Source organism: Aphelocoma coerulescens, unplaced genomic scaffold (assembly GCF_041296385.1).
Source record: "Aphelocoma coerulescens isolate FSJ_1873_10779 unplaced genomic scaffold, UR_Acoe_1.0 HiC_scaffold_499, whole genome shotgun sequence".
Lineage (NCBI taxonomy): Eukaryota > Metazoa > Chordata > Aves > Passeriformes > Corvidae > Aphelocoma > Aphelocoma coerulescens.
Genome location: NW_027183843.1, coordinates 38504 through 52839, shown reverse-complemented (window position 1 = coordinate 52839; position 14336 = coordinate 38504).

The following is a 14336-nucleotide window of genomic DNA, read 5'->3' as shown; positions in this document are numbered from 1 at the left end:
TGCTTGAAGAATTCTGACTTGAACATAGTGGTCTGTCTGGAAGAGAAGTAATGGAAAAGAAAGCCCTAAACCCAGCAAAATCCAGGAGAAACCTTCCTTCTCCATTCAGGAAGTCATTCTTGAATGTTTCTTACATTATGGATAGCGACAGACTGAAATGCTTGCAGTACATTAAAGCTCTTGCACGGGCTGTGTTTCTGGGCTGGGATGTTGCTAACTGAGACTAAGGGGATGTTCTGATTTCTGCAATTTTATGTCTTGGTAACCCTCTGTGCACTGTGAAATTGACGGCTGCATGTTCTTTCAGTTCTTTGAACTCCAGTGAATGGCCAGACCGTTTTGAGAGTCCTCCGAATTCGCAGGATGACATCACGGATGTGAGGATCATGTTCTTATAAGACGTTCTTATCATTTCTGCTTCATGGGAGGGGAGGGGACAGAGGGGGAGCTGCACAACTCAGTTGTCATAGGTGGGATGCTGTGGGCAGCTGGCTGGAAGCACAGCCCTTGCTCTGAAGCTCCAACTTGCACGTCCCTCCACGTCCCTTCTTGGTGGTATCCCTAGAGGGAGAAGCCCTTGTCAGGATGGCACCGGCAGATCTGTGTGTTCCTTGTAGTTCTAGCATTGACTGACAGACTGCACATATTCCAAGTTCTGTTTGCCTGGTGCCAATAGAGCAGCTATCTGCAATTCTTTGCCCCAAATTCCTGTAGTTGTGGTTTGCGTTCCTCAGGAACTGTTCATCCAACATGAAGTGTTTAGGGCTATGACTGCAGAAGTTGCCCTTTTTGGGGCTAACGAGGGAAAGAAAAGGTTCTAGCCCAAATCCAGTCAGGGATCTGAAACAGGGAAGCAGGACGGAGTGGTTTCAAGCAGATCCTAATCTGTCTCCATTTTCACCCCACTACAGGACTGGGAACAGAGCCAGCAGTACTCGCTCGGCTCCATCTCATCAGATACTTCGTCTGAACCTCTGCCAAGATTCCTTTTTCTGGAGCCAAGAGATATTGAATTGTAAGTGACAGATAAAGTGTCTCTGCAAAGGCTAATTTCTTGTCGCTGTTGTCCTCAGGGACGGCGGCAAGAATCACGACATAATTCCAGGGAAGAATAGCTTCCTTTATTTGTTTACAGACCAGCTCATATACTTTGGTCCAAAAGAGTGGCTGGAGGTCATTGGTCCTTTGACCATCCACCTCCTAGAATGATTGGCTGAATGCTACAACACCCATTCTCAAAATACTATCCTCAATGAGCCATAACAATATCCACAGTATTCCCCAACAACCTGCACCTGCAAAAATAATTTACAAAATAGCAAACGGTTTCTCAGCTAGTTTGCGTGAGAACAGAGACTTTCACAAGAGGGTGCAAAAAGCTTGAAAAATTTCTCTGCTAGCCTTTCTCAGCATCCATAATTTCTGATATACAGTTGACACAGGATTTTGCCAATCTTTTGGGTTTTGCTTGATTCTGCTTGAAGAATTCTGACTTGAACATAGTGGTCTGTCTGGAAGAGAAGTAATGGAAAAGAAAGCCCTAAACCCAGCAAAATCTAGGAGAAACCTTCCTTCTCCATTCAGGAAGTCATTCTTGAATGTTTCTTACATTATGGATAGCGACAGACTGAAATGCTTGCAGTACATAAAAGCTCTTGCACGGGCTGTGTTTCTGGGCTGGGATGTTGCTAACTGAGACTAAGGGGATGTTCTGATTTCTGCAATTTTATGTCTTGGTAACCCTCTGTGCACTGTGAAATTGACGGCTGCATGTTCTTCTGGTTCTGCTCCCTCTAGTGAACCGCCAGGAGGTCTTGTTAGCACTCCAACTAGGGAGGATGACAACGCAGAGGTGAGGATCCACATGTTGTTGTCTTTTCAGATTTGTGGGAAGGGAGGGGAGAGAAGGGGAGCTGCACAACTCAGTTGTCATAGGTGGGATGCTGTGGGCAGCTGGCTGGAAGCACAGCCCTTGCTCTGAAGCTCCAACTTGCACGTCCCTCCACGTCCCTTCTTGGTGGTATCCCTAGAGGGAGAAGCCCTTGTCAGGATGGCACCGGCAGATCTGTGTGTTCCTTGTAGTTCTAGCATTGACTGATGGAATTCTTTAGTCCCAAATCCCTTCTGTGGTTTCCATTCTTCAGCTGCTGATATTCCAATATGAAGTGTTTAGGGTTATCATAGCAGAATTAGCCAGTTTGGGGAGAAAGAGGGAAGGGAACAGCTCCAGCCCCAATCCAAGTAGGGACTGAAACAGGGGAGCAGGGAGTACTGTGTTCAGGTAGTTCCTAAGTGCCTCCATTTCTACCCCGTTGCAGCAGCGAGAGCAGAATCAGTGGCACCCACTTATTTGTTCTCAGGGCAGCAGCTCTTTGTGCTACTGCTTTGAATGTTCTTAACCAAAGTTAGAGGGCGATACGCCACCCTTCCTCACCTCCTGTGCTATAGCTGCTTGCTGAGCTGAGGTTTGCCTGCAGCACGGGGGTGCGCACCAAAGCCTAATTGTATCTTCTTTTCTCTCCCTTCCCTTATGCATCGATGGAAGCTTCTTCAAGGTGAGTTGAAGTTTTACAGTTGAAAATGGATTTTATCTAAAGTGTTATAGGTATTTTTGTTGTTCTTTTCCAAGCAACTCGAGCAGCAGGGATTGAAACTACTTTTAGCAAACGGCAACGGCCAGGGCTAAAGCCTCTGGCCAGTGTCTTAGAGAATGGATCCAATGTGTGTGTGATGGCCTCTATCAGTCATGGCAGAAAATCCCTGCAGTAAAAGTTGTAGCGGAAGACTTATGCAGAAGGAACTTTAATTTGCTGGCTCTTTCTGCAGTTTTAATTGATTAGTGATTGATTAGTGTTACACGGACACTGGAGTTGCAGAGGTCATTGCTGCCTGTGGTTTCTGAGGGGTAAAAGGCAAACAGCATTTTGTGACCCTTTGGGTGTATCTGACCAGGCCATTAAAAATTGATCTCCCTTTAACTTGGTCAGTACGTTGTCCACAAAAGTTGAATTTGTTACTGGGGTGCAACAGGTCAATAATTATACACTTGAGACAGACAGTGATTTTTTATTCCAGCCTTGCACAAGTCTGGGTGCTCAGTGGTATTTCACAAGTCAGGCACACCCACTATCAAAACTTTTCATTATTTATAAATTTTAGCAAACAAAGGAATGAGTATTATTGGTTACAAGTTACATGGTTATCTTATTAGTTAGTATTCTGTCTTCTCCTGGTTAATGATTGTCTCACTTCTCCTGGTAATTAGTCCGCATGCTCAGTCTCTCTCTTCTGTTGGGCTGGGGAGTTTCTTGAGTTGCTGCTCCATGAGTCGGTGGTCGCAATCTCCCCCTGCCGGAATTAGTTTTCCCGGCCAGAGCTGATTGCAGGACAGCTGGGATTTTTGCTTTCTTCAGTTTCTCCCTTGTCTCGGGAGCTGTGCCAGGTGTCCTTTTGGCGCAGCAATTCTGCATTCTTTGTGTCCACTCTCAGTGGGCATCCTTTTCGGCAAGCTTTGTTAACCTTCCCCTAGGTGTGAGCTCCTTGAAGCATGACAAGCCCTGAACCTTTACAAGGCACTTCTACCAACAAGGAATTTGTTTTTCCAACCCATGGAATCACTTAGAGCTTGCCTCTTAGTTGCTGTCTATTTCATGGATTAAATCTCCCTTCTAGTTGATTTGGCTTGAAAGTATACAAAGATCCAATATATCTATACAAACAGTATCCTTCCTTAAGAAATCTTTTACATATTCTACATTTTGCATGACATATAACTTCCGAAAATTAAATTACAGGGCATGAACAGCAAAGGGTAAATGTCGCACTGAACAGCCACGGGCAGGTGGATGGCTCTGCTGATAGAACAGGAGCTAATGATGCACCTGTGGCTGATGCAGCCCCTGAAGAAGAGGGAGCAGAGGAGGAGGCCACTGCAAGTTCAGAGTACGTATGGCTCATGCCCTACCAAACACGGAATTCTGTGCCTTTTTTCCTTTTCTGTACAGGACTGAGTTATACTGCTGTGCCTGGTTTATCTGGGAAGCCTTCCCTTACTCTAGTTATTTCCCTCCTTCTCCCGTGTTGCATGATGAGTAAATGAGACCTTTTGCATTTTGGGAGAAAAGGGCAGCCCAAGGCAGATGTACAACTTTGCACACAACCTTAGAGACGAGTGCGGGGGTATGGCAAGGAAGGGGGATTGGTCACAGCTCATAATGTATTGCATTTACTTTTTCTGACCAGCTCTAGTAGCGCTGTTAGATATGGAAATAATTCCATTGTTATTGATGAGGCTTGGCATCATGGGACCGGCAGGCAGCAGCTGGGCAAATTCCAGCAGAAATTCCCTGCTTTTTCACACGTGGCATCAGCTGGCTGCCTCTCTCCTGGAGCTGGAGCCCTTCTTCCCAGGGCAGGCTTGCACACAGGCGGTTGTGGAGGTCATGCTTTTATGGCCAGTCCTGGCTGTCACAAGGCCTGATTTGTTTGCATGTGTGATGGGGATCTTGCAGCCCAAGCTGGGTGCCTGCACAGTAAAAGCCCCATTCTGCAGGGGGAAACAGGAAAGTCCTGCTGTAGGAGAACTCCATTAGGATAAGAAAGGTGCAGTGCATTAGAGTGGTGAAATTAAATCAGGTGTCCATGTCACTAGGGGAGACAAAGGAGATGAGAATGATGGTATAAGGTTTTCTGAAGTGTTTCTTTGGGGTGGGGGGGAAAGACACAGGTTTTAATGAAGCTGGTGTGCTTTGAGCCTTTTGGCAAGGCAACGTAGGAGAGCACTTGAGTATGGAACTTTTAGGTGTCAGGTCTTAAATATGCCACCTCAAGGGCTTCTTCTATTCTAAACCATAATGCATTTTGCTATTGAATTTGTAGATGTTTAAGTTTTGGTTGTTTAGTCTGTCGGTGAACAAATCCCACCACTTGATTAATATAAAAAAGGAATACTTTGTTCCTTCAGTCTCAAGCTTCTCTGTTACTGAATGAGCCTTCCTGCTCTGTTTAGGTAAGGCTGAAAGAGCTCAGTGCTGCAGCATTTAACATGGACCAAGGGCTCCTTCCTGGGGCTGGAGCTGGCCAGAGCCGTGTTACTCTGTAGCGTTAGACCTGGGTCCTGGAATGAATATTCTGGGGTGAATAGTTCCCAGCGGAAAGCTGGATGCTGTAGTTCCAAAGCTGTTATTGATGACCTGGTGGAAGTCAAAGCTGCCATACATAAACTGCTAGAGACTGCTGTTACTTCAAATCCCAGAGCAGAATGACTGGCTGCACCTTTCTCCTGGTGAAAGACCAGGACACTCTTTCTGTCAGGGCAGGGAGACCCTAACTGCTCATCATGTGCAGCAAAGAGAGTTAAAGGCAGCAGGGTTTTTCAAAGGAAATGTGTCATGGCTGGTCAGTGCAGTTGCAGGATTATGTGAGCTTTTATGTCTCAATAAGCACTGCAGTGTGGTGATATTAACAGCTGCATGTTCTTTCTCGTTCTGTTCCCTCTAGTGCCCAGAGAGGAGTTGTTATAAGGTGTCCAATTTGCATGGATACTTACTCAGAGGTGAGGATCCACACAGTGTCATCTTTTCTGCTTTGTGGGAGGGGGAAGGGGACAGAAGGGGAGCTGCTCAAGTCGGTGGGCTGATGTGGGATGCTGCGGGCAGCTGCTGGAAGCAGAGCCCTTGCTGTGAAGCTCCACAAGTCCCTTCTTGGTGGTGAACGTACAGGGAGAAGCCTTGGCCAAGATGGCACTGGCAATCTGTGGGTCCCTCATTATTCTGATTGCAGGTGCTCTAAAGTCTCATTTGCCTGGTGCCAATGGAGCAGCAAACTCAAATTCTTTCCTCCCAATACATGCTGTGGTTTTCTTTCTTCCAGATTGTGCAAAGTGAACGACAGCTTGTGTCAACTCTTTGTGGCCATGTTTTCTGTAGTCGGTGCCTCCCTATTGCCCTGGAGAATGCTGACATGTGCCCAACCTGCAGGGTGGACCTCAGTCCAGGACTGTATCATCCCATTTATCTATGAGTACTTCTGCTGCTCAGAACAGACTCAGATGGATCCTGGAGAAGAGGCGATGTCGAGACTTGTTTCTTCATGTATATAGTTATTCCTGTATATAGTTTCATTTAATTCAATGAGAAATGATTGATTTAAATATAGTCTGTCTCCTCCTCTATGCTGGACTCTGCTGACACAGAGATGTTGTTTAACAGGTGGAAATAAGGCTCTTGGTTTGAGCAGTCAGAAGCTCGTTCCTTTCATCCCACTGTAGTCATTGGTTTGGGGGAAATGTGCTAAAGACATAAGCTTTGTAGTCCTTGTGGCCAGTGTGTGTTGTATGGGGAGAAAGAAACAGGCCCTGCTGGGGTGTGAGGCCTTGTATTTCTAAGGACAGACTCTGGTGGATGTTTTGGTGAAAATGTCATGATTTCGGTGTTCTGAAGATTGAAAGAACAGCAGGTTGTGCACGCATGCAAAGAAAACAGTTTTCTTTGAGAATAGGTATCCAGACAGCTTTTCTATGGTCCAAGCTGCTCCATTATGTTGTGGTTAGCATCCCATTGATAACTGCCAGCTGATGACAGGAGCACTGCCAGCTTCTCTGAAGCTCTTTGCCCTTCTAAAAAGCCTGTAAGCTTCAGGGCAATCACAAGAACATGGATGTGTAGACTGCTGTGTTCCACACTTAGCCTGCAAAACAGAAGACAGAAGTAAGTAGTGAGGTAAAGAAATAAAGCAACCACCATCAGCGTCACCATCACTATCATCATCATCTTCATCCATTACCATTTACCTTTCCCACTGCAAAAGCAAATTGTCTCCAGGGGGGACAAGGAGCCAGTAGCAGCTCCTAGACCCAGGGTGCTGATGTGGGCTGGCAGCAAGTGGCCCCATTCATCACAGGGAGTTACATGGGACATGGCCAGCAAGTGCCAATGGCATGTACCTGTCCATATATTTGGGAGAAAGCATCATGCTGAAGGCACAGCTCTTTAACTATCTGCAGGGCTAAGTGAGACCTACACTTCCCAAGCTCTGGTTTCAGGGCTGGTGAACATCTCCATCTACCAGCTGGCCATGGTACTTCACAGCTCAGGGGCTGCTGCTGCTGCTGCAATATCCTTCCCTGCATGGCAGCCCTGCACAAGGGCTCCTCTTGCATTTCCCCTTGAAAAATTCTTCAGTTTATAAGCAGACTTTTCACTTCCAGGGGACGGAAACCCCAAGGAAAAATAAACCACCACAGGCTTTGCTACCTACCCACCACCACTGCAAGTGGGGCACCCAGGGTTCATCTAAGGGCATTTGCAATCAGAACACCAAATTTCTTGCTGCTTGAGGAGGAAGAAAAGAAAAAGATGGTTACTTTGTTACACTGACATTTCTAGTCTCTCTGGATTAAAAGAGAGACATGTGCTGCAAGTTGTCCAATACAAAAAGCTCTGCTTCCTTTTGTAAATGAACTTTTTAACAGGTATTTTTAGGATAGAATTCTTTAGTTCTCTATTGCAAGTTTATAGATTTCATAGGTTGTGTGCTGAGCATTTACTTCTTCCAACAGATCCAAACCACTGCTTTGATTTTGTTTGCTTGTTTTACACCTGCCCCAGAAGTTTTCAGTATTTCTCTAGCAATTTGCTATGGTGTGCTGGAGATTGCAAGTCAGCTTAGCTAAAACCAATTTTGATTAATGTGGGAGATGAAAGCAAATGGCATGGGAGTGGTGGTTGGGGCATTGATGCTCTGAGGTGGCAAGAGGCAGTTTGGGGGCTGATGTAACAAGTTTGATTGCCAAATATTTCTGGTAAGGCACCTGCTGTCATGTAGCTTCAGGTAAGCCACAAAAACATGGAGGGGTGAACAATTAAAAAGTTAAATTACATTTAAATTAAAAAAACCAAAAATAAAACAGGGTGGGTTAACATTATCCCACTATTAGCCTGGATGACTGGCCCTTGCAGCTTCCCTTGGTTTCTATTTCACTTGCAGGACTTCAGGCTTGAAAGGTGTTTCCCTGGACATGAAACCTGCACAGCAAAACAGGAGTCACCTTTGGATGGCAGCTGTCCCTGTCCCCACCACAGGCACCTGTCATGCCTTGGCAACGTGATGAACTTTCAGTCTTGTTTTTTCCCTTGGTAACGTGAGAATAAGGTCACTCATTTTCTCTTACAAAACACAGACTCTAAATACTCATGTGCTCTATTGGAAAGAGTTCTCTGAAAGCCATGAGATTATTTGATCCATAATAGGGTTTCTTCTTCCCTGAACACAACCTTGCATACTTAAAATTCTTCAGTACTTGTGGTCATTAACTTTTCCTTATTTCGCTCTACCAGGTATGTTGTTTAAACTCTACACTAATTCCTGCTGCTTCCAACACACAGGGGCAAAATAACTAATTTAATATGTCAGACACAGCTATGGAAAATAGAAACCATATGTGCCTAATGACTGAGGCTCAGCTGAAGTTAGTGCATTGTCTTTGTGCTGCAGCTGAATCCTAATGATTCTGTTCCTAAAACTGGTACAGTAAACCAGCACATTAGGTGTCCTCATTTAATGAGGAGGGAAATAAAAAAAGTCTGGAATATTTTAAACCAAGCATTTCTGGATCTAGAAGTCACCTCCACTCTGCAATCAATGGCAAGGCTCAGAAAGCTGCAGTTTTTTCAGACAAGTTTTTTCCAAGTGCAAGAAAGCAAGGCTCTTTATCTCCCCATCAGACCCACGCATCTGCCTTGCAGTCCCTCAGAGACAGCTACAATCTTATCAGATCACCTGGTGCACTCCAGGAAAATAGAGGGCGACACACTTTAATTTCATTCCCCAAGACGATGCACAGGTACATAAATTCACACCCGCTTGCCCCAGGGATTCAGGACCCCACTGACTTTTTCAGTGTCAGGATTCCTCCTCCTTATACTTTAATTTATGACCTGTGTGGAGGTAGAAAACTGAGTGTGTGCACAAAGCACCATCACAGCTGACCCAGCCCTGCTGTGTTGAAGAGGGCAGTATTTAACAAAGCCACGTGGAGGAAGGCTGGGATGTGTTTTCCAGACTACAGATGGCACAGGGATGACTTCTGTGGAAGTTCCTCCAAGGAATATGTGGGGCACACCTCACCAAGGGGACAATCCCCAAACAGCTCATTCCATTATTGATCTGTAGGCACAGGAGAATTGGTTTTTTTTGGAGCTTTGAAAGCCCAGAAAGCAGAGATGCAGCATATTGGCATTCTTCATTTATCAAAAGCCACCCCTTACCTTTGCTCTCAAGACATTGCATGAAGCAGCAGGCTGGCCCCTCCCCACCTGCCCAACTCCTGTTTATGCTTCTCATTCCACATTCTTCCATCACCTTCACTGTGTTGCGGTCCTGTGCATGCTACTGCTTCAGGCCAGCAAAGTTTCAAAGAACCGCTAAAATGCTGTCTAAAAGAAGTCTAAAAATTATGAGCTGTGAGGAACTGTTTGAAGGGGCAAGCATCACTCTGGATTGCATCATGTACAGGTTTTGAAGCTGGGCACTGGGAACAGGGAGTTGGGTACCCACCTTGAACACCAATCTTAAAATGGAGTTTTGAACCGTATGTTTTTAGGTAAAGAGCTTGATGCTGGCTGTGTGGAGGGGGCTCTTCTCAGTGTGCAGACACCTTCATGGCTGTGTGAGGGCAGCAGGCACAGCCTGGAGAGGGGTGGATGTTTTGTCCTTTGTAACACTGGTTTTTTAGAAGAGGCCTGCCTGAGGGAGCAGATGAAAGCAGCACCTCTCCAAAGGGAAGGAATGCGGCAACAGGACAGTAACAATTTTCCCCCTCACTGAGACCCATCATCATCCCGTGCCAAGCACTAGGAACTGAAATGTACTGAACTACTGCACAGACCCCCAGCAAACCCCTCCTCCCACTGCTCAGCCTTCCTGCTCCTAAGCTGGCAGCCAAGCTTGGGCAACTGAAGGGGACCCAAATATGTCCAGGTTTTTGGAGGATGGAAGATGCCCCAAAGCCTCCATCCTCTGCCAAGAGAAGCATTTAGGAGGGTGCAAAGCAGACCCAACAATAAGAAACCTACCTGGGAGAGAGGGAGGGTGAGATGGGAGGCAAAATCTTCCCAGTTAATACACAGTAGTGGCACCTGAAAGAAATTATTGGGGTGATGGGGAACACAAGTGCCTCAGGGCCAGCTTCCCTGTGGAGTGGGCCCCTGGTGTCTCTCCCAGCCCCTTGGCCATGCACAGTCTGGCACAGGTGTGTGACAGCTTGCCATGGCTCCTAAAAGCACCTGGCTTAAGCAGCATGAAAGTGCAATCTGGTTCATATCCTGGCCCCTTTGATCTCCATCTTCCAGAGGTTTAGGCCAGGCCCTTCATGCCGAGCACTGAGCAGAACTAAAACTATAGTGCAGTAGGATTAAGTCTTTTCTATCCCTCTCTGCAACGAATGCCCACAGGTTTGGGGATGTGAGGAAGCGACCTAGGGAGAGTGTGGTAAGCAAGCCCAGCAAGCCTGGGGCTGATAAGGGGTTTGTACCCAGTAGGTGCTTTTCCTCCCATCCTGCCTCCTGCTCCCCATTCCATAAGCAGGGGCTCTGACTGAGGGGGGGTGGGGGGGGGGCATTTAGACATTTCTGTAACTCACCTTCGGGATTTCACCTGCAACTCCAATCATCCCCGATTGTCAGCAGAGCAGCTGCTGCTCTCTGCTCTTTCCATCAGGTGCGTGCTCCACTGAGGTCAGCTGCTAAATCCCAAGGGAAAAGTCTCCCTCCGATTACTTTTTTTCTAGTAGCAGCTCTTTGTTGAGCTTCCTAGTACCGAGTCTTCTTTGGAAATGCGCACGTGGGATTTGTGAAAATAGGACTGAAAGATTCCGAGTGTGACCAGCTTGGCTGGCATGGGACAGCTGCAGCCTGACCTGCAGCACACAGCACTTACCATACTCTGAGGGCTGAAGGTCTGAGGTGGTTTTCTCTCTCACATGCAGCTTTTCTTTGGATGATGTGGCAGCAGAGTTCAGCTCTGGCTCTGAACTCCCCAAGCTATGTGGATTTAGTTTGGTATGCTCTTCCTCACCCTTCCTTCCTCACTTTGCCAGCTAAATTCAGACAAGGTGCTTGTATGCATAAGAGTTGTCAGAAGAACAACTTACAAGTACAGGAGCTAGAAAAGTCTTGAAGTATGAAGCTGGCAGCCCCCGAAGACCTGCAGGGACAATCCAATCCATCTGGTACTCCAGGGTGCAGAGCAAACAGACTTTTGACTAGTTCATAACCGCAGCATATGCAAAAGGCTCAATTATTGCTTCTTAAAAAGCCCAAATTATCTCCTGGAGTTGGAGACTGACAGCCACACAGTCTCCACAGCGTTATGCACGACTGAATTTTTGCTGGCTTATTCTCTGCTGTTCTGTACTGCCTCTAATTGCATTGCATTTTAACTGTTTAGCATTGTCAGAACTTCAGCCCCGGGGGCAGCGGAGGTGGTGAGAGCTCAATACATCAAATTACTACCCAAAGAGCAAGCAGACAAAAAGCAGAGCGGGGAGGGAGGGAAACAGACAAATGAGCCACATTCATTAGAAAAACAGCAGCCCTGACCAGGGAAGTGTCCTACTGATGACATGAGAAAGGTGAAAGTTGTTAATAATAATAAAGAACACAGTAACACAGTTGCTTTTCTATCAGAAAGCACCAAATCTGGAGAAAATAAATGCTCTGTGGAAAGCAGAGATGGAAACCGATGAAATGCTCCTTGCCCACATAGCACTACCTTTCTTCCCAGTTTTATTTAGCGTGGTTTTTTGTGGTATTGAGTTCTGTAGCTGCACTGTTTAGTGCTGCTCCTTTGAGTGCCATGATGTGGCCCCAAAAGCTGACATTGCTGCTACAGAAGCCCCTCCATGCAAGGCAGTGAGGCAGTTTCCCACAGGCAGGTTTGTGTTTCACTCTTGACCAGCCAGAGGTCCTGATTGCTGCTCCTCTCTTTGGAATTTTGCCACCCACGCAGGTCCTGAAGTGCATCAGAACTCTTGATGAGGCTACCCTATTGAGGCACCTCAGTAGCTTTGACCTCAAATAACAGACTAAGCTCTATGCAGCTTAACACCTTTAAATTACAGGACATTGTTCCAGGGAACAGGCCCAGCACAGCGCAGCGGCCACAATGTGACAGCCGCGGAACGAAGGGGTTACCTGTGGATGCCTGAAGAACAGCCCCAGAGCTGCCCACCATGGCACAGGGTCCCCAGGACCCAGCAGGACCTGCTGGGTGTCCCTTGTAGGCCACCACCAGGCTACTTGTGGGTCTTTGTCTTGCCTACCTGCAAAGCCATGGGGGGAGAAGATCACAAATGATTTGGGTTGGAAGGGACCTTTAAGGTCTTGTCCAGCCCTCAAGATGAAGCAAAGACAGAGGCACATCCACAGGCACGGCCAGCACAGCCAGCAATAAACATGTTTGTGGTAGCAGAGAGGTTTCTGTCCTTGTTCCAGTGCAGCCTGATAGGGAAGTGCCTCTACTGTTGCTCTCCACCCAGGGAACATGCAGAGTGGATGTGAGGGAGCTGAGAAGATCCTTCAGCTGTCTATGCTGAAAATTTTGAGGGTATTGACATTTCATGTCAGCTGCACTCACCAGGGTTAATTAAAGTCTGTGTTTTATAGATTGTCCTTGGCCATAAACGGAAAAGCTGCCTCAACTGGAAATCAATAGAGCAATCTTTAAGCTCTTTTATTTTATTACATATAGGGTTCTAATTGGAAAAAATTGAGGGCCGTAATTAATGGTGCCAGAGAGGTCCTGAGATGTATGTTCAAAGCGTCCTGAGGAGAGTGCTTTGCTGCAGGCAGCGTGCTGGAGATGCCCAGCATGCCGGGGCACAGCATTGAGGCCAGGCTCACTCAGCGCTGGTGAGTGAGCTCCCAGGAGCACTGCAGAAATCCAACAGCAAATCAATAGCCAGCACTCTGCCCAGAAATTGAGGGGACGGCTGTGAAGGCAGTGCTGTCACCACAGGGCACTGCAGAAAAGCCATATCTGCTGGCTGCTGACAACCAAGGAGTGTCACAGATGCTGCCAATGGCCTCCCTGTCCCGAGCCAGTGAGACTGATGTGCTTTATGCCTTTCTCTAAGTCTACTGTGCACTGGTATGCAGTGAAATGGTTCACCCCTCTTCAGTGGGGTGGAGTCATTCCAAAACCACAGGTGCCTTTGGGGCTTATGGAAGGTGAAGTATCCTGACAGGGCTACTGCTTTCCCTTGCAACAGCCTTGCTGGCAGGCCATACAACTTTCCCACAACAAACAGGCCAAGGAATATTTTTCATTTAAACAACTTTCTGAGCAGTGCCTGTGAAATAATTCTGTCCACAAACAATGGAGTGTCAAGGATCAGAATCATTCCTGTGATCCAATAAGCAGAATAAACCCCAGAAGACTGGCCCATTCACAAGCAGCCAACATGAGGCCCTCGGCCAAACGTGTGAGAATAAAATGTAAGTACTTAGAAGGCTAATAAGCTGCTTGTGCTTGAAAAGCATTTCATGCCTACCTCTTCAGCATTTACCTTTTAGAAATAATTATTTTCAACTTTTCTATGTTGTTTTTCTCATTTCTAGACCTTTTCCCTGTAAATAATGACAAAAGCATTTTTCTGTCTGTGAGTCAGATAAGTTACTTGATACAGCATCTTAGGGTAGAAAGCCAATAGTCAATAGACTGTGCCACATGGGGTTTTTTGTTTGGTTGGTTCTTTTCCTTCAGTGCCCACTTGTCTTGTTTAGAGCTGGGTCCGAAATCCCAGCATGCTGCAACTGGTCACTCCCAAAATATTGCAAAGCTTTTTACTGAGCAGGGTTAGACTCTGGGAAGAGCCCAGGGAAACTTTTCTGTGCTTGAAAACAGTGACTTGCTTTCCCAAGTTGAGCCTGAGATAAGCAGTGCTGAAAACACTTTCTCCTGGCAAAACTGAGCCCTGCACACTTTGCTGGCAGTGATTAATGATACCCCAAAGTCTTTGCCACCCAAATACGTTCTTTAGTCTTGGATTGTAACATGTAGATCAGAATTATATACTCGACCTACAAACTTGTTCAACAAGTAACTCACGAGCTGAACTAATTTGTAAGCAGATCCAGTTCAATATCATTTCTGTGGGCATGTTCATTCCACAGTGAAGTGGATGTCATTTACTGCTTTAGCAAATTAGGACACAGAAGCTGAAGAACACAAAATTTAAATAGGACTGTCCACAGAGGATTTAACCAAACTTTAGTGAAAAGACTTTTACAAATATAGATCCATTTTCCTGGTATTCTCATACAGACGAAACTCACAGT